The 23,399-nt window shown below is 39.0% G+C and overlaps 1 protein-coding gene across 5 annotated transcripts in view; it reads right to left on the reverse strand.

Annotated features, from left to right (window-relative positions):
• The window catches only part of CBFA2T2 (CBFA2/RUNX1 partner transcriptional co-repressor 2), a 166,439-nt gene that overhangs the window by 129,722 nt on the left and 13,318 nt on the right, over positions 1-23,399 (reverse strand). The gene's annotated exons all lie outside the window — the stretch shown is intronic.

The raw sequence follows: 23,399 nt of genomic DNA on the forward strand, positions 1-23,399 counted from the left end.
CCTTGAGGAGAGTATGTTCACTTTTTTAAAACTTCTCTTGGGGTGGCTAGGTGGCGTAGTGGATAGAGCACTGGCCTTGGAGTCAGGAGTACCTGGGTTCAAATCCAGTCGAAGACACTTAATAATTACCCAGTCGTGTGGCCTTGGGCAAGCCACTTAACCCCATTTGCCTTGCAAAAACTTAAAAAAAAAACCTTCTCTTATTTTTTCCTTCCAATCTCATGGCTTGCTTTCTTTCTTTTCTCTTTGTCCTAATTCCTCTTACACAAAATGCCTAATATATAAATATGTTAAACACAAATATATATGTACAACTTTTACCAGACTCTTCACTACCCAGGGGAGGGGGTGAAGGAAGGGAGGGTGCTAGAAAAATATGTAATTTATAAATTTGCAAATGGGTGAATGTAAAAAAATCTACCATAGCATGTAATTGGAAAAATCAAATAAAATGTCAAATAAAAAAAGATTCAGGGCTTGATTGAATAAATGAAAAATGATGTTTATGTCATAATTTTTCCAACTGCAAAATGGGAATATCAAAGAATTTTTAAAAAGAAAGCCAAGATTAATAAAGCCCTTTAAAGATGTGCCTAGATGGTGCTTTACACAGATGCTACAATTTGATTCTCACAACCACAGTTGTTGCCATTTTCATTTTTTATAGATACAGAAACCCAGGGAACTTAGGGAAGTTAAGTAACTGATTCTAATCAGAGCTAGAAAAGGCCATGTAGCCAGTAAGTGTCAGAGGAGATATTCAAACTCTTGCCTTTCAGAAACTTTTCTGACAATAATTGCTAATAGTAACAATAACAGCTAAAATTTATACTATGCATAAAACTCAAATAATATCTTTAATAAAAAAATTTATACTATGCTTACTATATGTGCCCCAGGCACTGTGCTATAAAAACTTTATAATTATTACCTCATTTGATCAGCAAGAACTTTAGGAGGTAGGTGTTATTACTATCTTCATTTTACAAATGAGGTAACTGAGGCAAGCAGTGACTAATTTGTCCAAGGTCACACAAGTGTCTGAGGAAAGATGTGAACTCAGGTCTTCCTGACTCTAAGCCCAGTACTTTATCCACTGTACCACTAGTTACCACCTCCTAGCTGGTATATTCTAAATAATGAGTAACAGACTTGTGTAACAAATTGAGTTCAACAGAGGGAGAAACAATACAGTCCCAGTTGCTGACATGTTGTTTGGCCAGACATGGTGGAACATGGTTGTATATTCTTGCTGCTTAGGGATCTCTGGAACTCTGGGGTTCTGAATTCTGGCTAAAGTCAATAGATGTTTGAATTAAGTGTGTCATTGATGAAGTGAGCCCTTGGGGGAAGAGAGCCACTAGGATGCCTAACAAGGGACAAACAGGTTTGGATCAGAAAGGGAGCAGGTCAAAAGTTCTTTGCCAATCAATATCAGAATTGAACATGTGAATGGCTATTGTATTTCCAGCTTGGGCAAAAAAAAAAAATAGGGAGATCCAATCTCAACAAAAGAAATGAAAAAGAAAGGAGAGAAGAGGAAAGAAAAGAAAGCTGTTTACTGGGCTACCATGACAAATTAGTTAGTGACTAAAATCAACTATGTATAAGGCTCTGTCTCAATAAAATCAACTATGTATAAGGCTCTGTCTCAAGAGCTATGACATATGCAAAAATGAATCAGATACTAGTCCTTGCCCTTAGGAGTTTACAATCTAGCTCCAAAGAAAAAGGGGGAGATCCCAAACAAATAGGCTAGATAAATAACAGTTCAATACAACAATCCAAGAAATGTCCCCATGCAGCATGTGAGGAAATGGCAGAAGACTAGGGAATATATGCTATAGTAGTTCAGGAGAGGGTGAGTTTGCTGAGCTGGAAGAAGAAGCAGACTCAGGAAGGATTCTGAGGAAGAGGGGGAAGCTGGCTGCACTAGGGAGGAGGACTAAGATTTAGAAGAGAGGTCAATACAAAGGCTAATTAATTACAGCACCTTGGGGAAGACACTCCCACATTAATGGAATCAGGGAGGAGACAGCTCAGAAAGTAGTGATAAAGAAAGATCAGGTTAGAGAGGGAGAAGAATCCAAGATAGTCCCTAGAAACAAGAAAGGAGGGTATCTTGTTTGGGGGAGGGGGTGATTAGCATGAAAAGCTACAAAGAGGCCAAGAGGGAGGAGGAGGATGAGAGGAGGTTGTTTGGTCAATAGTCCTAGCTGTAGGATGTCTGGCACTTCGGGAGGCATGAATCAGAAGCAGATGTATAACTCATTCTGTAAAACGAGGAGACGATGGAGAGGCTGCCCCATCACATGAGGACAGGTGTACATATTTGCTAATGCAATCATTCAAAAACACACCTGCACTGGCCAGGTGCAGGCCCACAGCACAGTCCACCCACCCTCCTTCCCACTCTCCTCATTCCCCAAGCAAAAAATGCAGGTCAGATAAGACAGATATAGAGGAAAGATCCTGTCCTCCATCTGGATTTTTGCCAGTCCCAAAAAACCAAGTAACCAAATCTTCATTTTTAGGGAAATTTCCCGACTGAGAAATATAACTTAGTTGTTAGTACCTTAACCAATGTGAAAATGTTTATTCTGCAGTATTAAAAGAAACTATATTCCATTTTAAGGAAAATTAAAATTAAAATCTCTATGAAGTGTTATGAACAGTCTAGAGAACTGATAAAAAACCTCCTCTTAGAAAGCAGGGGAGGGGATGAGGGTTATGACAGACTTAAGAAGAAATGTTTTTGATAAAAACAGACTTATTACAAAAAATAACATTAAAAAACAACCAATTGATAATTGTGGCTATTCAGAGTTTCTATTAAAACTTGGTCATAGGTTAAGAGAATTATGACCCAAATAGTATGAAGACATTTATTTATTCATGTATCAGGTGCTTTAAGAATAACTATGACAAAATGATCCTTATTGTATGGGTGTAAAAGTTTATTATCTATTTCAGTCATTAATTTATCTAAATTCCTTGCATCATGCCAAGATTATAGTAAATTAATTAATTCACTAAAGGAATATCAGTGTCCCATTCATTTATTGTTATTTTATTATTTCAGTTATGCTCAGTCTTTCATAACCTCATCTGAGATTTTCTTGGCAAAGATACTGGAGTGGTTTGTCATTCCCTTCTCCAGTTCATTTGATAGTTGAGGAAACTGAGGCAAACAGGATTAAGTGACTCGTCTAGAGTTTCACAACTAACTAGCAAGTGTCTGAGGCTAAATTTGAACTGAGAGAGATGAATCTTTCTGACTCCAGACTTGGCACTTGATCCACCTTGACACCTACCTATCTGTCCTATTAATATAGGTCCTTTATTTAGTATTGTCTCTCTTTTTAAGTTGCCTAACTGAAACATCTGGATTGGAAGGCTGAGAAAGCACATTAAAAATAAATTAGTAAAATATCCTTTCATTTGAAAAAGGGCACAATATTTCCAAGTAATGTAGCTTTACTCCACCCAGCTTCATGTCCATTGAGGCAAATTCCAGAAAAATAAAACAGAAAGAAGCCACAAAGTACACAAGACCCCACATGTCCATAAACCCCTCAGTTACCACCAGATGTTCATATAAACAATAAAGGGAAGAACTGTGCTCTCTTGCTATTCAAACAGAACTTAGATTTAAATAAACACATTGCCTCACAGAATTATAGCATTCCAGAGTTGAATGTGACTCCTGAGCTCATCTCATCCACTCCATACTTGAGTCTCTTCTCCATCTTCCTCAAAAAGTTATCCACCACTCTCTGCTAAAGGATTTCCACTATCTCTAAAGGTGACCATTCTCCTTTTGAATAGCTCTAATTATTAGGACAGCAGTTGGGTTAGAGCATCCTGCCTGTAGTTGAGTTCAAGTGACCCTTGGGCAAGTTACTTCAACCTGTTTGCCTCAGTTTCTTCACCTGTAAAATGAGCTGGAGAAGGATTGGCAAGAAAACCCCAAAGGGGTTCACAAAGAATTGGACACAACTGAAATAACTGAATAGCAAAAAGACTGAGGGAAGAGAAAAATGTATACTGAAGGTGAGAAAGGAAATCTAAAGTGGGGTTGTGAAGGGTTTTTAAATGCCACAGGGAACCACTGAAGCCTCTTGCAAGGGAGACCTGTGCTTTAGGAATTTTAATTTGCAGGAATTTCAGTTTGGCAACCATGTGAAAAAGATTGAACTTTGATGATTTTTTTTTTTTTTAGCACAGTCAAGGGTTGCCAGAATCCCAGTTAGTGAAGGAAACAACCCCACTGATAAGCTATCAGGGTTCTTGGGTTCTTGGTAACCTAAAGTCTAACAACAGGCTGCTCTCCTACTTCCTCTGTACCGTGTTATTCACACATATCTCAGAAAGATGACTACAGTAAAACTGCATACAGGTGGCTGATTCATGTCTATGGTGTGGTCCCTTCAGTCTTCACTCTCTGCCACCATATGCTCATATCTTATCTGTTTAGTAGTGGCCCCTCCCTGTTCTCCTTCTTGTTCCCTTCACTCTGGGCACATTTATGCTGACTGCCTCTCATTCTGTTGACTTCTGGCCACTTCTCAAACCTATCAAGGTCATTTTGACTCCTAACTGAATCCTCCAAAGTACCCGCCACCTGGCACTCCCCCCAAGCTCAGTGCCACCTGTAAACCAAGCTAACACAGTCTCTCTTTCATCATCCAGGTCACAGAAACATCCCAACTCCAGAAAGCAGAAGGCAGAACCAGCTCCCAAGGGTCACCTCATACTCTTCCCCTCCCCAGCCTACCAGGCTACCATTATTTATTGACAAAACCAGGAAGGTGTGGCTTCTCCCTCCCCTTCCCCCAAAAGCTAGATGGGTTGGATGATAAATATTCCCATTCCATCACCAAGGGGCAGAATTAAAAGATTTGTTAAAGTCAAAACTAGATTATATTTATTGTTCCTGTCATTCATCGGAGAAGATTATTTTAGCCTGACAAAGCCTATCCTTTATAAGGGAAGCTGGTTATTGCTTGTTTTTTAACCTGAGTATTTCATTATTTCCCATATACCAGAATAGCATATTATGATGCTATTACTCAACTAGCTAACATTTGCTTATTAAGCATCTACTATGCTAGATGATGTGCTAAGCAATGGAGATACAAGGAAAGGCAAAAAAACACTTTTTCAGGGAGCTCACAGCCTAATGGCAGAAACAACACAAACAACCATGTCCAAATGAGATAGGGGTAGGATAAAGTGGGAATGGTCTTAGAGGGTAGGTAGCTAGAACCCACTTTTAAAGGAATTGGGAAAGACTTCTTGTAGAAGGTGGGATTTTTGCTGAGATTTGAAGGAACACAGGGAAGCCAAGATATAGAGATGAGGAGGAAGAGAGTCCCAGACCTTGGGGTCAGCCTATGGAAATACTCAAATCAGAGATGGAGTATCAATATAACTTCTGTATTTTTCCTAGAACATAGGTCCTAATGCAAGTAAATAAAGATGAAAAACTGAGCAGCTAGTAAATATTGTTGAGGTTTCTATTCTTCCATGTATTTGAGACAGCACTTTTCCAAGAACATAATGGAAAATAATGGGACAGATAATTGGTGCAGTGATCTGCCTCAAAGGCAACCATCAATGGCCTGAAACTATTCGGAAGTTGTTTGGGGATGGAAGTGATTTCTGCTTCCAGCAGATTAATGCACCTGAAATGTCTTTTGGGTTCGTATTAAAATAGGCCTGCCTCCCTCAAGCATACACTAAAGAGAAAGGAGACCTTGTTTTGGTGCCTGAGGAAAGGAAGGGGGGGGGGGGGGAGACAGTAGTCTGATGCTAAGATTTATAGATGATAATCTGCTCATGGATAATATCAGAGTCTATTATATCTTCAACAAGGATTCTTAACTTTGAACTTCTTTTTAAAAACATTTTAATAACTATATTTCAACATAGTTTCCTTTATAATCCTATACATTTTATTTTATGCATTTAAAAACATTATTCTGAGACAGTCCGTAGGCATTACCAGACTTCCCAAGGGGTCTGGAACACAACAATGGTGAAGAAGCCCTAGTCTCTATTATAGGGCTGGACCATCCCTATCTACATTCCTATTAGAAGACTTGTTACTTCCCATAAGAACTTTGCATTCTTATAGCAAAGGTGCTAACTGCAAGAAAAAGACCCCCCCCCCCCCCAGAAAAAAAGACCAAAGAATCTTAAGGTCTAATATGTCAGAAGGATTTTATTTCTCAGAGACTCAGTTTCTTCATCTATAAAGAAGGGATTGGACTGGATAACTTCTCAAGTCCCTTCCTGCTCTAAGTATATGACCCTAATTGAACTCTACACTGTCCTCTTTTCATCAGTCTCTTAGCCCCTTTTCCTATAGCTGATCCTGCCCTGCCAGAATTCTGCCTTGGATCATTTCCACCATCTGTTTCCTTTATGCCTATTCATGACTGAAGGAAATAAAAAATAAATAAGCCATAATGGAGCAGCTAGGTGGCATAATTAAAAGCATCTTAGCCCTGGTGTTAAGAAGATTTGAGTTCAAATCCTGCCTTCAATGTATACTAGTTGTGTGACTCTGGGCAAGTCACTTAACTCTGTGCCTCAGTTTCCTCCTCTGTTAAATGAGCTGTAGAAGGAAATGGCAAACTGCTCTAGTACCTTTGCCAAGAAAGCCCAAACAAGGTCACAAAAAATTGGACATGAGCGATCCCACTCCATTAAATTGATCTTTCTCATCCCCACTCTCACTGTTCTTTTTTATTTTTTAAGTTTTTGCAAGGCAATGGGATTAAGTGGCTTGCCCAAGGCTACACAGCTAGGCAATTATTAAGTGTCTGAGGCTGGGTTTGAACTCAGGTACTCCTGACTCCAGGGCCGGTGCTCTATTCACTGCGCCACCTAGTTGCCCCATATTCTTTAATTTTTTTCTATCTACTAGCTACTTCTTTACTGCCTACAAATATATACATGTCTCCCCATCCTCAAATAACCATTCATCTATACTCTTTAAGTAATGAATTATATATCATCTCCATTTCATAGCTACAATTCTTGGGACAGCCATCTATAAATGCTACCTTCCCTCTCTTCTCACTCTCTTAACCCTTTGGAGTCTGGCTTGTGACTTTATCATTCAACTGAAACTGCTTTCTCTAGAGTAACCAAAGATCTCTAAATTGTCACATCTAATGAGCCTTTTCTCAATCCTCATCCTGTTGACCACTCCTGAAAATTAAAAAAATCAAACTGATTCTATTCTGTAATTTATTTCACTTTGGATCACTACAGACATTTTTGTGTAACTTCCTAAGTCATATTTCATTTGTCACTGAGTTAACTTTGGAAGTTCAGCTTTCCTGTAAATGATTTAACTTACACATTCAGTTTTCCTGCTAATCACTGTTCTATTCTTGTGTCAAGGAAATCCTTGAAGAATGAAGGAGACTGCCAGTATCTTTACAATACTATCTTTATGGCTGTGACACTAACTAGCCATGCTAGAAGACACCAATGTGCTTCCCATAACTAGAGAGAAAGAGGCATTCTTGTTAACCCTACACTTCAAATTTCCCGTCAATAATATTATCCCTCACATCTACAATGCTTCTGACTTTGTAATCAACTGTATTGCTTTCCCCATCTATGATGCTGACTTCTAGTTTTTCGATGCTCCTCTCTTAGACCATAAAAACAATCTGTCAAATCCTTATATCTGTCTTGGTTTGCTAAGAAGACTGAGATTCTAATTATTGGCAAATTTGAGCTTTGCTAACAAACTAATTATGCTAGGAGCTTTGTACCTCATTTTATCTTAATTTCATTCATGACACCTTTTGGTATTCTATTATTTTAAAGTTTTCAAGACAATGTCCTGTTCCAGTTCTCTTCCTACTTTCTGACAGTTTCTTCTCAGGCTCCTTTGCTAGACTCTTCCTCTAGTTTATTCTCACTGACCACAAATGTCCCCCAGGGCTCTTCCCTGGATTCTCTCCTCTTCCTCCCTTGGTATTACTTTACTTTCTTATCATCTCCCATGGATTCTCAAATCTACTTATCCAGGTCTAACTATTCTCCTAATGTCTAGTTTCACTTATTAAACTAGATGTCTAGGAGTCATCTTAAACTCAACATGTCCAAAACTTTGCTCATTAATTTCCTCCCCTACAAGCATTTCCTTTTTCCTAATTTCTCTAATATTCTGGAGGGCATCAACATTCTCTCAATCACTCAGGCTCAAAATCTAAATGGTCATCCTCAATTCCTTACTGTCTCTCAAACATACCTCTCCCCATACAATCAGCTACCAGGTCCTGTTGATACCTTCAAATATCTCTCTTCTATACCCTCTTCTCTCCTCTAACAATGCCACCATTACTGGAGTAGACAATTATCTTCTCACAAATCTCAAGTCTCTCCCCACTCCAGTTCATTTTCCACTCAGCTTTCAAACTGATCTCCCTAAATTAATAGATCTCAGGAAGTTCTGAGTTCAAGCCCAGCCTCAGACACTTATTAGAATGTGACTTAACCAGTTTGCCTCAGTTCATTCAACTGAAAAATGGGGACAATAGTACCTACATTGAAGGGTTGTGTGAGACTCAAATAAGACATATTTGTTTAACAAAATGTTTAACAGTATCTGGTACACAGTAGGCTATATGTATATAAAGATAGTATATGTATAGTATTCATAAACATTTATTCCCTTCCCTTTAATTTATTCATTCTCTCTTTTTTCTATTCAATAAACTCCCATGTCTCACTGGAGAGCAGTGGATACAGCACTGGTCTTGGAGTCAGGATGGGAGTTTGAATCCAACCTCAGACACTTGACAATAGCTGTGTGACCTTGGGCAAGTCACTTAACCATGATTGCCTCACATTCAGGGTCACCTCCAGTCATCATGCTTCATATCTGATCACCGGACCCAGATAACTCTGGAGGAAAAAGTGAGGCTGGTGGCTTAGCACAGTCCCCCACCCCCACCCCAATCTGTGCTTGTCATGACATCACCTTGCTGATGTCAAGGTCTTCTTTGAGAATGAAGGACAGACATTATCATCACTCTTTGGCATTTTACAAGCTGGTCACTTTTTACCTTTCCAGTCCTCATCAAACCTTACGCCCTCCTCCCCACATCTCCCCAGGTACTATACAATCCAATAAATAAAACTGGCTTCCTTTGCTGTTCCATACACAAAGCACCTCCATCTCTGGACTCTGACTTCATTTCCATTGCCTTCCCCTATGCCTGGAACTCTTTCCTGCTCTCCTTCCCCATTTCTTCCTCCTGGCTTCCTTCAAGTCCTAACTATACCTCACCTTCTGTAAAAAAAAAAACCCAAATAATAATAATAATAATAATAATAATAATAATAATAATAATAATAACAACAAATATTCCCCTTTTTCAAACCCTCCTAATTCTCGTGTCTTCCCTCTGTTAATTATCTCCAGTTGATACAATTCACAGCTTGTTTGTACAACATTATTTGAATGTTGTCTCCTCACTACTTGGGAGCAGGAACTGGTGTTTGCCTTAACTTGCATCCCCAGAGTTTAACACTGGGCCTGTTATGGATCATCATTTAATAAATAAGTCCTTTTTGATTTCACTGTCATGGCAGGACCGTACTCAGAAAAGCTGACTATAGGATGCACATGAAACTTTTCTCAATGAACTTGGGGCAGGTTAGAAAAATGAGTTTCTTTGAATGCTCTGTTTCTCAGCTACCACCCTGAGAACAAGCAGCTGACACACACCTTTTTTTGCCTGCTGGTAGTCCTGACTGGAGGCAACACCTGTGCAAGGGTAAAATCAGCCTGGAATCAGATGTGCTTGCACACTGGGGGTAGGCTGGCCCCTGGGAAGCTGTGAATTTGCACTTCCCTTAAACTCTTCCCAGCTGTGTGCTCTGCTGACTCTACAGAACGCCTCCACCTGCTCCCACAGCCGGCCCAGCTGCAGGGAGAGTAAAACACCTGGCTCAGGGTGCCCCACCAGCCCGGGAGCAGCTCCAAAGCACCAGGGGCTCTCTTAAGTCAGGTCAGCATTTCCATTGTTCACCCAGGCAGGCGTAGGTCGGGGAGTTATTATGGACCTGAAGCAGGATCAGTCAGAAGCCAGTGTAATACACCGAGAACCAGCTGAGCTAGGAACCAGAGACTCCCAGACAAAACATGCAGATAACTCAAGCTTCCTTCCTCAGATGCCCTTCCTACCCAAACAGAAATTAACTGGTTTAGAGAAAAAAAAACTGGGTGGGAAATGAATGCTAACACACAGAGCTGGAGGGGTGGGGTGGGGTGAGGGAGGAAAGTCCCAATATTTAGGACCAGTTTTAAATTACCAGCAAAACAATTTATTTTTTTTTCTGAAAATGACAATGGGATTAATTTCCTTTTCTGTTTTCTAAGCCAGTGGCAAATTTACTCAACCAATTCTCTTGGGAAGAAAATGTGCATCTCTTCTGGGTAGTTTCAAGTAAAGCCATAACCTTACAAATCCTAAATTTCATCTTCAGTGAAACTCAAGTGTTGGCCTAGAACAGGGTTCTTAACCTTTTTTGTATCACAAACCCTTTGGGCCGTCTGGTAAAACTTAGGAACCGCTTCTCAGAACTGTTTTTAAATGCATAAAATAAAATATACAGGATTACAAAGGACACCCACAGTTGGAAATGAAGTCATAATTTTTTTTAAAGTTCACTCCCCCTCCCCCACTACTACTGCCCCATTTTAGTCATTTTTCCAACCAAAGTACTCTTTCCAGTCCACCTTTTGAAAATAAGCACTCTGAGGACAGGGGTTGTTTTTGCTTTTTTGGTTTTTTTCTAATAAGTAGTATACCATAGTATAGTGCAAAGCTCAGAAATGAGTAAAAATGAAAACTGAGTGAATAAATTGCTAGCAATCTGGCAGACAAGGCTTGCCAGGTTCCTAAAGTAGTTTCAAGAGCTTGATCTCACTAGATCTTCTCAATGATCTTGTAAGGTGGATATGTCAGAGATTACCCATTTAAAAGAAAAAGAAACAGAGGTTCCTAAATTAAATGACTTGCCCAGCTATGTTAGTGCTAGAGAGCTAAATAGCATGCATGTCTGCAAGTCTACTGCTCTGTCTAGGACATCGTGAATTCTTTACATGCTGAGTTGTTACTTGCTCAGATTATGAGTTCATACTTTCCTTAACTAAGACAAATGAGCTCAGCAGGGGACAAAGAATTTCACTTGCCATTTCCTTCCTCATTACCAAAGGAATACCTCGAGTTCTGGCCATGATATAAGTGCAATGTTGCCTACCTGAAAAGGTCCATCTAGACCAATTGATTCATCCTTTTTCTCCCCTTTGCTTCTGAGAAAAATGCTAAATACCAAATGCTGAGGAATTTGACACACACTATCTTTAACATCAAATGTTAAAACTACAATCATTGGAACTTATGTCTATCTGCATTGATGGCCAGCTGTCTATCTCTAAAAAGATCTCTAGTTCTGAAATAATGAGAATTGACATTAGAAGCACTCTCTGACCATGGGGGGGAGGGTGTCATCCCTTCAAATCCTCCTTTTCCCCTCAACAACCCACAAAAGGGAGCATTTTCTAACAACAGAACTTTATGTATCTTTTATTCTTATTTTTTTTTTTGATCATCAGGCAGATGGCACAGCATCAGCTCTCACAGCCCCCAAGTAACAAGAAGCACCCGGAAGAGCAAAAGACTTCCCCTTCCAGCAAAAACCTTGAACTTTCTGAGAAAGTTGGGGTAAGTCAACCACCTCTACCATCTGACATCATGCAGAACTTTTGGAAAACTATCTCCAAGAGGAAGAAGGGAAGGTACGATCTCTTCAAAGGTTGATCACCCCTAAAGTGATCAATATCATCAATACTGGATTTCTGTGGCATTTATAAAATCAGCCACACAGATAAAAACTATTTCTCAGGAGCCAGATTGACCAAATATATTAGGGATATTAGAGAGAAGGAAAGAAAGGAGTAAGTATTTAAATAGCCTCTGCTTTGTGGCAGGCAGGGCAATAAACATTTTACAATTATTTTCTCATTTAATCCTCACAACAACCTAAGGAGGTGAGTGATATTATCATTCTCATTTTACAATTGAGGAAAACAAGTTAAATGACTTACCCAGGGTCTCATACCAAGCAAATGTCTGAGGCCAAATTTGAATTCAAGTCCTTCTGACTCCAAGCCCCAGTTCTATATCCACTGCTAAGGCAGAGGTCAACTTCTGAGGTCCTTGAATTCATGAATTCATGCTGCTTCTCTAATGCTCACTTGGAAGTAGTAAAGGTCATACCCTTTTTTGGAAAGGGAGATCTCAAACTTCACTGTGAGGTGAGTCAAAAAACTTGGGTTCAGGGACGGCTAGGTGGCATAGTGGACAAAGCACCGGCCCTGGAGTCAGGATACCTGGGTTCAAATCCGGTCTCAGACACTTGATAATTACCTAGCTATGTGGCCTTGGGCAAGCCACTTAACCCTGTTTGCCTTGCAAAAACCTAAAAAACAAAAACAAAAACAAAAAAACTTGGGTTCAAATCTCTTGGTACAATTTATTATCTGTATGACCATGGGCAAGATATTTGATCTCTTAGGATTCAATTTCCTTATCTATAAAATGGAAAGTCTTGACTGGATAATCTCTAAAGCTTTTTTTCAGTTCAAAGGAAACTATTTATGAAATGTTCCTATGATGATATCCCTAATAGCAAGATATGGATTTACCAATATTTTGGCAAAAACAGAGCCAAGGATGAATAAAATCTAAAATTATTCAACTTCTTCAGCACTGTACCAGTTGGTTTTAAATTTAACTTTAATTCCTTGATTCATACAGGCCTTATTTCTCAGAACAAAGATATGTTGATTACATATTCTGGTGAACAAGGCTGCTTTTGCTTAGGAACTTCAGTCTTCCCCACCTCTACCCAAAACAACTTCTCTATCCCTTCCCTTCCTATCCACACATGGATATTTAGAATTAAGAGTACTTGGAGATCACGTAGCACTAAATTACCCTCTCCTAGGGAAGGGAAATTCCAAGGTTAGAAGCCCTGTTTCCTGATTTCAAATCCAGTGTCCTCTGTTTTATCCAACTCAGCACTGCAAGGTAAAGAGTTGAATTCAAGCTTTTCAAGGGCAGAACTGCATCATTTTTCTCATTCTACTGCACAGTACCTGGTTCATAGTATATATGTTTTACCAACACTGCACCAAAATGGCACAGATAAACACTCAGTGGTACAGTGAATAGAATCCTTGACCTGGAGTCAGGAGGACCCCAATACTTGTTAGTCATGTGATCCTGAGAAGTCACTTAATATGTTTGCCTTGGTTTCCTCATCTGTAAATTGAATATATCACTGACCTCCCAGGTTTGTTGTGAGAGCCAAATGAGATGATAATCATGAAGTACTTAGCACAATTTCTTGCCTACATTAGGTGCTATATAAATGTTAACTATTATTGTTACTAACTAATCATCACAAACATTAAATATTGTGAATCTGTCCCCACAGCAGCTATGTGAGAAGAGAAGAGGAATGAGGTTTATTCCCAGTTTACAAATGGCACAAGATTATATGATTTGATCAGTAACTCAAATGAGTGGTTAACCATGTTATAAAGTAAGATAAACTCAAGCTCTTGGAACATGCCAGCAATATGGCAAACATACACCCTGGGCTAGACCCAAGAGAGGCAAGTAGGAATCCTGGCTCCAGTGTGACCTCCCTGCATGACCATGAATATGTCCATTGTTCTACTCTGAACCTCAATTACCCAGGCTGTACAGAAGGGTTATCGATTAAGGTTTGCCTGATTCCTAACATTCATGGATCATAAATAGGGTGCTGGAAGGGATCCAGTCCTCTCATTTTTAATCTTGAGGAAACCAAAGCCCAAGTAAATTAACCAACTCCCTTTAAGGGGAGGGGTGGGATTAGAACCCAGTTCTTCTGACTCCACTGATCTTTACACTAAGGCGGGCTAAGCTGCCTTCTAGGTGCAAGGAGCTATTAAGGAAAAAAAAACTGCTTCTATCTGGTACATATAATTCTCTATACACATACCCACCCCCACTAATATTTCTAAAAATAAATGTCACTCTATTCAGGATAGATTTAATAAAACCCGTAACCTCCTTTTCCCTGTGATCTTGTGGTGTCTGAGTCAGTCTGGCATGTTCTAGGATTAATTGGTATGTAAAGCAGACTCTCAGGCTGACTGTCTGTCTGTTTTCCCCTACCTCACAGAGAGCCCTTATGTAAACAGGGTCTGGCAAATGAGCCTGTGCACAAAGAGGCCTTCCTTAGAGCAAGCCTGCAGCTCAGCACATGGCCAAGCTCTCACACCATAAATTACCTACTGGGCACTCAGGCAGGCGGCTGCGGCTGTGGGCAAAAGCTGGGGCCAAACCATTGACACTTTAATCTGAGGAGCTCAGAGCTGGAGGAAGGAGACCTACCATCCATCCAGGAACTGCCCATGAAGATCTCTTCTACAAAGCACCAGGACAAGTGGTCATTCAAACTTTTGTTGGAAAGTCTCAAGCAGAGAGGAACCCCTGATTTCACCTCCAGATGTAACAGCTTACATCACTTTGGATAACTTTGGTCCTTGGGAAGTTATTCTATTCTTAGGATCCTTGAATTCAAGATGTAAGGGACCTGAGACCATCTAGTTAATCTGACCTCATTTTATAGATGAGGACACTGAAGCTCAAAGTTCTTATCTGCCAAATGTCACACATTTCTGTTCTGTCCCCAAGAAAACAAGCCTATGTCACACAAAGTCCTTTAAATACTTGATAAGACAACAATTATGGGCAAGGATGAGGAGGGGACAGTACCCCCTATTCAGTCCTTTCAAAGGCATATATTTGTGTGGTTTGGTTTTGTGTTTCCTAACCATCCTGGCTGTCCTCCTATTTAATCCATATTTAATTGGCATGCTCCAATTTATCTATATCTCCTAAAATGTACCTCCAGAACTGAATAAAAGCCTCCAAAGGTAGTCTAATCAAGATAGAAGACCTCAGGATTATATCTATACCTGAAAGTAAGGGAAATTTAAACCAACCTGTCACAAAGAAAAATCCACTTTCTTATTTATTTTTATAAATATGATTCAGTCTTGATTATGGCTACCCTCTGGAATTTGGTGTTACAACCGAACTCTTCTTTTTTAAATCAATAAGCACATATTGATTACTATGTACCTGGTATTGCTGTTGTTGTTGCTGTTACTAAGTACCTACTATGTGCCAGTCGCTGTAAAAAGTTGGTAACTCAATCACTTAAAAAACAAGTTATTGAAAATCATACTCATTCTGATCTTTGAATGCCATAAAATCAAACATTTAGAAGTATAAAGGACTTAGAAGTCACAAAAGTTATACTGTAAAGTCTACAAAGGGCTGTTGGTGGCACAGTAGATAGCATACCAGGCTTAAAGTCAGGAAACTCATTTTCCTGAGTTCAAATCTAGCCTCACTCTTATTAGATATCACTTAACCCTGTGTATCTCAGTTTACTCATCTGTAAAATGAGAAGGAAATGGCAAACCACTCCAGTAGCTTTGCAAAGAAAACCCCAAAGGGGTAACAAAGAATTAGTCGTGACTGAATTGACTTAAAGATGCTTACTATGTGGGAAAAGTTGGTAATTCAATCGATTAAAAAACAATTTACTGAAAATCAAACTAATTCTGATCACTGAAAACCAGTCATAGATTTAGAAGTGGAAAGGACACAGAGGTCAGTAAAGTTATACTTCATGGCCTCAGATGGCTACAGGAACTTAAATTTGCAGGAAGGTCACAGGAGAAAGATCCAAAGGTGGGGGAAGTACCTCGCCCACAGTCACATAACACATAGATATGAGGCAGGGCTGGGATTCACCCAAAACCTTTGGTTCCAAATCTAGCCTTTCGTCCACTATAATAATCTGCACAAGGCTCTTCCTATAGAGGACAGAGATGTACCATCTGCCAAATCTCAGACTTCTACAGACATCTTAAGTTCCATTACTATCCTTCAGAGCAGTATAAAGTAAGATATTTTGGAAAAAAAACAAAACAAAAAAAAAATTTGGAAAGCTTCTTGTTTTCTAAAAATCTGTGCAAGGACAGTAGGATGGCAGAGTGGATAGAAGAACCCTGGCTCTGAAGTTGGGAGGACCTCAGTTCAAATCCATCCTCAGACACTTATCTGCAGTGAAAAGAGGAAGGAAGGAGGAAATTGGTGAAAGACTTCAACAATATTTATGTAGAGAAGTAAAACTCAAAACGGAATACCACATCTCTACAATGAACAAAGATTTGCTTTCGAGAAGAACTGAGAAAATACACTTTCCTCTCTTCATGGCAGAGGTAAAGGTCTATGCAAATAATATCAGAGGGACCTTTAGGTGGTGGATAAAGCACTGGCCTTGGGAGTCAGGAAGACCTGAGTTCAAATCCAGTTTCAGTCACTTAACACTGTGTGACCCAATTAAGTCACTTAACCCCATTGCCTCATAAAAACAGAACAAACAAGAAAAACACTATCAAGACTCCCTGATGCTGAATCAGTCTGGGTGTTTCCCTCTTTCTTTTTTAATTTTTGCTACACAAAATGGCTCACTGAAGAGGAGAAAGAAGAGGGATGTATTTGGAAATGAAGGTGATCAAAACAATGTAGTAATAAAAAAATTAATTTAAGTTAGTATTTGATAATAAAAACTTATATTTTGGGTATGTCTTAAAAATAGGAATGTTGGACTTCACCTAAGCATGGAGTATTTCTTTTTTCTTTTTTTTTGCAAGGCAATGGGGTGAAGTGGTTTGTCCAAGGCCACACAGCTAGGTAATTATTAAGTATCTGAGGTTGGATTTGAACTCAGGTACTCCTGACTCCAGGGCCAGTGCTCTATCCACTGTGCCACCTAGCCACCCCAACATGGAGTATTTCTAACAAAGCCCAGCATAAAACATATTTGCCCCAAACTTGCAAATCTCTTCATGGGCAGCCAGTTTATCATAAATTACAAGAAAGAAAGAAGAGCAGCAGAAAAGAAATAGTAAATGATTGGAGAAAATAAGGGAGAAGGGACAGCCTGACATAACAGATGGAATTGTTCTTAAAGGAAGTTAGAAACAACTGGGTTCAAGTCCACCAAAAAAACTGGCCATATAACCCAGACCAAGTCATTTAATCTCAGGGCTCCTGTCAACTCTCTAAAACTATAATTTGCAATGCAAGTACCAATTTGTAATCACTGTCACCAAGACAACCCCTATACTAATGAAATATGCATATATTTAGAATAATGGCTAGACTAACACCTCAGCAATTTCTAGCCAAAGTTGCCTAAAGCACTGAGATTAAAGGTCTTGTCCAAAGTCACAAACCAGTGTGTGTGTGTGTGTGTGTGTGTGTGTGTGTGCATTTTACACATACAGATATGTCAATGAGTGGACACTTGGGTATATATGTTTTTAATAAATGTACAAATATGGAGACCTAGGTGGCTCAGTGGATAGAATGCTGAGCCTGGAGTCAGGAAGACTCCTGAGTTCAAATATGGTCTCAGACTTGTATTAGCTGCATGGCCCCTTAAGTGGCAAGTCATTTAATCCTGTTTGCCTCTGTTTCCTCATTTGTAAAATGAGCTAGAGAAGGAAATAGCAAACCACTCTAGTATCTTGGCCAAGAAACTGAAGCCACAAAGAGATGAACACAACCGAAACTGATTAAACAACAACAAAATTGCAAATATTATTTCACTTAAATATTGTAAACCTAGGAGGCAGGTAAAATTATTATACCCATTTTACAGATAAAGAAACTGAGACAAAATAATTAAGTGACTTGCCCAGGGTCACATAGGTAGCTGTTGAGCTTGGAATTAAATTCAGGTCGTCTTCTTGATTCCAGGGTCAATGCTGACTCCAGGGCCAGTGTTCTCTTGATGGCAATATCTAGTTATCTTTGATATGGAGTATATCCAATATAAAGGGTATGAACATACAGAGCATATATGCATCTATTTATCCACAAATCATCTATCTATCCATCCATCTACACAGTCATGCTTATTCCTAAATGCAACTGAGAAATAATATGGCTTAGTAGATAGAGGTTCAGGCTCCTGCTCTGGACACATCCTGGCTGACAGGTCAGAGAATGTCTTTGTATATTTACTGCTTAGCATTGTATTCTTCAGCCAGGAGATACTCAATGTTTGCAAAATGGGCATTGCAACATTTGAAATTCCTGGCATATGTTTGATGGCATCCATATTCAAGGCAAATGATTCTGAAATCTCAGATTTCTACAGACATCTTAAGTTCCATAACAATCCTTCAGAGCAGTATAAGTAAGAGATTTTGAAAAGAATAAAACAAAAATTTGGAAAACATCTGTTCTGTCAAAATAAAAAAAATCAGTAATTAATTTGTTTTTCCCCCATAGTAATTTTTTTTAAAAAGAGATGTCTTATTTCTCAAAGAAAAATATATGAACACTTTTTAAATGGGGAAATCTACATTAACTCAAACAATAAACATAAAACCTAACACCCAAGCCAAAAAAAAAAAAAAAAACAGTCAAAAGACCATCAAATCCAACTTGGGAAGCAAATGAAGCACAAAACAAAAAAGTATTATCATATTTTTTAAAAGGATAAAATAAAGGAACAAAACATAGATTTATACAAACCCCCAAACAAACAGATAAACAATTTTTTTCTGCTTATCGTGTTTACCTACCTCCTTGCTGGACAGAGGTGTACTGCTGAAAAGTTTTGCTTTCTTTTCTAGGCAAAATTCAATTTTAGATAAATCTGAAGATGGAAATTTTCAAAGGCCTCTTTGTAAAAGAAAAAGCCTTACAGAGAATGGTACTAGTTAAATGGCTTTATCATCTTTTTTGCATTTTCTAGAGACACACCAGGAAAGCAATTAGGTAGGGCAGAAAACCCTCCAACCCCTTTAAACCTAGGACAAGAAGGGGAAATATGGGAGGGCAGAAGAGACAGGAGGGCGGGTGTCCCCCATTGTTAGGCTGGCTAGGCAGTCCCCCAACTCCACCCCTTACTACTCGACTCCCTCTTTTCCGGGTCACCCCAGCTTCTTAACTCACATCCTCAAATAAAAGTAACTGCCTCTCTTCTAGTGTCAAGAGCCAAGCACAAGAACTTCATTTAGGGAGATGGGATGGTGAAGAATCTGGGTAGGGTGCAAAGACCAGAAGGTTTTTGTAATTCTGCATCCCTATCTAGGTACTGGAGAGAAGAAAGGCTGTAAAATTATACTAGGAATAGAAGAGGAAGTAGGGGGTGTGGCCACCAAACCCAGGCTGGAGAAATAGTTCACATCAGTTCAGCAAGACTTTCAAACAGCATGAGCTCATAGAGTTGGAAAAAAAAAATTAAAAGCAGACTGAACCCTTAGCCTAGAGGCAGGGAAAACACAATCTTCCACAACATGTTTAGAAAAAGAAGTAGGGGAAGGACAAATTAGATGAAAAAGGGCAGGTAGTTTGCCCTGCACTTAAAGATTGGGTTTCTCACTGGCCACTTATTGTTGTAGCAGCCCAAGTCTTATTTGCAACCAGGGATGTTGGTCAAATGTTCAGAGTGTTAAGGTTGATCACTTCATTCCTTTCCCTTCTTCTTTTTTACACTATTTCATGGAGTTGTCTGCTGGGGAGGGGGATGAGGAGGAAGTGAAGGCAGATAATAATAAAACATAACCAATAACATCTTTTTTAAAAGGTTATCAGTTCCAGCTAGAGAAATCTGGAATCATACTGGTCAGGGGTTCTTAATTTAGGGTCCATGAACTTAAATGGGAAAAAATATATGTCTACAGTTATCCTTTTCACATCTTGGCTTTCATTGTGGATTTGCGTAAGAAATTAAATGGGAATTTTGGAGTTTTGTGGAAGCTGCAGACAATACATATAGGCCAGCATAAGACAGAAAGTTTAGAAAATTGAGAAATGCATAAAATATGTGGATGGTACTGTATGACATCAACTTTTTTTTATCTTTTATTGCCCTAATAATTCATATTTCTTCTTTGGTAAGAAAGGAGGCCCAAAAATGTTTTGCAGATTTTCCAGATTGTTGGGGGCTGGTAGAGTGGGTACTGCATCCCTAGCCCCCAGATGTGGAAGGGATAATTGTATTTCACTAACATCTGACATTTAACAGTTCCTTCTATTCTTATTATTAAAGAAGGGCTCCACTCCACAAAAAAGGGTAAGAACTCTTGATTAAATCAATGCAGGCCAGTTATTAGAGTGTGAGCTCCTGCCCTGGACTTCTTCCCCTTCCAAAGGGGAGACTTGTTTCATCCACCAGCCTACACATAACTACCAAATGGATATTCCTAAAGCATAGGTTTGACAAAGTCACCACTCAAGAAGCTTCAGTGGTTTCTTGTTAAGTCAAGTATATAATGTCAACAAGCACTTATTAGGTACCTACTATGTACCTGTTTCTCTGATAAGCATTGAGGATACTATAAAAAGAGGCAAAAACAAAAACTCTCACATTGGTCCCTGCCCTCTGGAAGCTCCCAATCTAATGGAGACACCCTGAAAAAACAACTCTGTTAAAACAAATTGTAAATAGGATAAATTGAAAATAATCCATAGAGGAAAAGGACTAATATAAAGGGGAGGGAGCTTCTTGTAGAAGATGGCAATTTAGCTTGGACTTGAAGGAAACCAAAGAAGCCAAGAAGTAGAGGGAGATAATTCAAGGCAGGTTTCATTTCTTATCCATGTCCCCTCCACAGCACCTAAACAATGTTCAGCACCAAGACATTTAATAAATGAATGATGAATAAATGATGGAAGAAAGATGTATCTGATGTTCCCCAGATGCCAATCAAAACCCAGGTCAATCCCTTATGCTCAGGTTCCTGGCCCCTGGTGCCAATCTGCCCTTCAAAGTTTCTAGTATGACATGACTCATGAATCAAGGGCAAACTTGGTTGAGAGCCAACCAAAGTTTCTTCTTCAAATTCTAGGGACTGCTGGCCCAAAGGAGGGTTGCTAGCCTGAACTGAAGCAGTGTTCTTCATACTTCAGATAACTTGGCATATCTGGAGTAGTACAATGTGAATTTGACCTGGGAGTCAAACCCTGGGTTCAGGCCCAGCTTCTAACCAACTAGAAGTCCATTTAGCATCTGGGGCTTGCAGTTTCCTCATCTGTGAAATGGAGATAATAATAAGCTACACTAGGGACCTCTTAAGGAAAGTATTCTAGCAATTATTAGCATCATAGTTTGTTCATTAACACCCTATTGCTGGGGCATCTCTGTTTGATTTGGGAGAAGGAATCAAGAAGACTCAAATCTGGCCTCAAGACACTAGTTATAAGTCACTTAACCTGTATGACTCAGTTTCCCTCTCTGTAAAATGAGAATAATAATGGTACCTACCTTCCACTGTTATTGTGAGAAGCAAATGAGATAACTTAAATGTTAAATGCTAAACGTATGCTAGAAAGAAGAGTTGGAATCACCAAGAAATGACCCTGCTATGGCCATGCTTTTGGTTAAGGAGATCTAAGAACAATGGAACATTGTTCAGTTAAGAGGGAGGAGCTTGGTGTTAGAGAAGACTTAACAGTACCTTACTATCAGTGGAACTCTGAGCAAATCCACCTGAGAGAGAGCTTCTTTGTATGTATGTTTGGATGAGTATTTCCACTTAATACATGGGTTGGGTATCTTAAAGCACACAATCTAAAGTGTGAATTAGGAATAAAGAAGTTCCTCATAAATTTGGAAGGCACAAGGTACTTGGATAATTGAATGAAAACTGATAATGGTATTAAAATTAAAGAATCACATGCTTCTGGGTTTGAATTTGCCAAATTACTTTTGCTCACTTTCCTTTTAAATATAAATGAGCATTCCAGCACTTCCACCAGGAGATTACAGCAACAAGCCAATCTAGTAACGTTCAAGAGAATGATTCTATGTACAGAGTGGGAAGATTGAATTTCTCCCCATCCCCCAATGGATATTTTCAGGAACTTGGAAAGAGACGAACTTTTTGGTAGTAATGTCCCTGGAACAACAGTGGCTGATGCCAGTGTTAGCAATTTAAGGGGCTGAGAAACACACTAAAGCTAAGGTCAAACTAGACACCTCAAAAGAGGACTCTACAAGACACAGATTCTCGAATTTCATGAGGATTCCACAGAGGGAGAAAAGAATTTTCAATAACCAGAAACACCAAGTTACACTTTTGACCACATGTGCTAAGTTTGAGCCCAGTCACTCCAGGAAATTTACATGTTAAGACAATCTGCCCCAATTTGGGAGTAATGTTTTGTACCAACTTGTTCTTACTACTCATTATTCCTTAGTAAATACCTATTTCTAAAAGCCAATTAATGTGGACTGGCCAATAAACAATCAATAGGAAGTATACCAGATGGGGCTCATGAACAATATATTGTATTAGAAAATTCCAGGAAAAGTAGAAGAGCACTGGGTTTGGAAAAATGCAGGGAGTGGGGTGGTGTAGCATATAGAAAAGGAAAAAAAACTGCTAGCTACTTCTCAGGGTTGTTATTAGGAAAAAAATTTTTAAAATATGGGAAAAAAAGTTGTGTTCATTACTGGACAGAAGTTTTCAAACTAGAGTTATTATATTGGTACTTTTAATCATGAAATTTAGGGCAACACAGAGTTATCACAGTACCTTGATAGGGCCTGGGAATGCTCAGTTAGCTACTTAGCAGCCCTACAAATGTCATCCCCAAAACTCATACTTGTATCAGTATGGTAAACAATTCATCAATTAAACCAGCTTCTTCCATCTTCTCTTAAAGAATAAAAATTTTAAACTCCTGTTTTTTTGTCTCACTTTTTCTGATTAAATACACATTTGATTCAAGAAGTTGACCATAATATCTAGTCACATACTCATTAGCAGCTATTAAAAATTAATATGCAAACAATAAAATGCATCTCCTTCCCTTCATTGGGTATTTGGGGGGCTACTAATATTGAATATCGTATATCCCATTTGTCAAACTGCTTTTGTTCACTTTTTAAAAAATTTTTATTATGAGGGATGACTAGGGAGAGGAAGAAAGGAATGAATTTGGAAATAAATGTGATATTAAAATAAAAGGCATGAAATTTTTTTCACAGGTTTTCTAATAAATTTGTACAGGATCAAATGATGGTACAATCAATCCAAGAATTCAAGTTATAAAATAGTACAATTTTCAGTCTGGGACTTTTTCATTTGGGGGAGGGGGTTCTTTTTGCAAGGCAGTGGGGTTAAGTGTCTGAGGCCAAATTTGAACTCAGGTCCTCCTGGCTTCAGGGCTGGAGCTCCATCTACTGCACCACCTAGCTGCCCT

Source organism: Macrotis lagotis, chromosome 1 (genome assembly GCF_037893015.1).
Source record: "Macrotis lagotis isolate mMagLag1 chromosome 1, bilby.v1.9.chrom.fasta, whole genome shotgun sequence".
Lineage (NCBI taxonomy): Eukaryota > Metazoa > Chordata > Mammalia > Peramelemorphia > Peramelidae > Macrotis > Macrotis lagotis.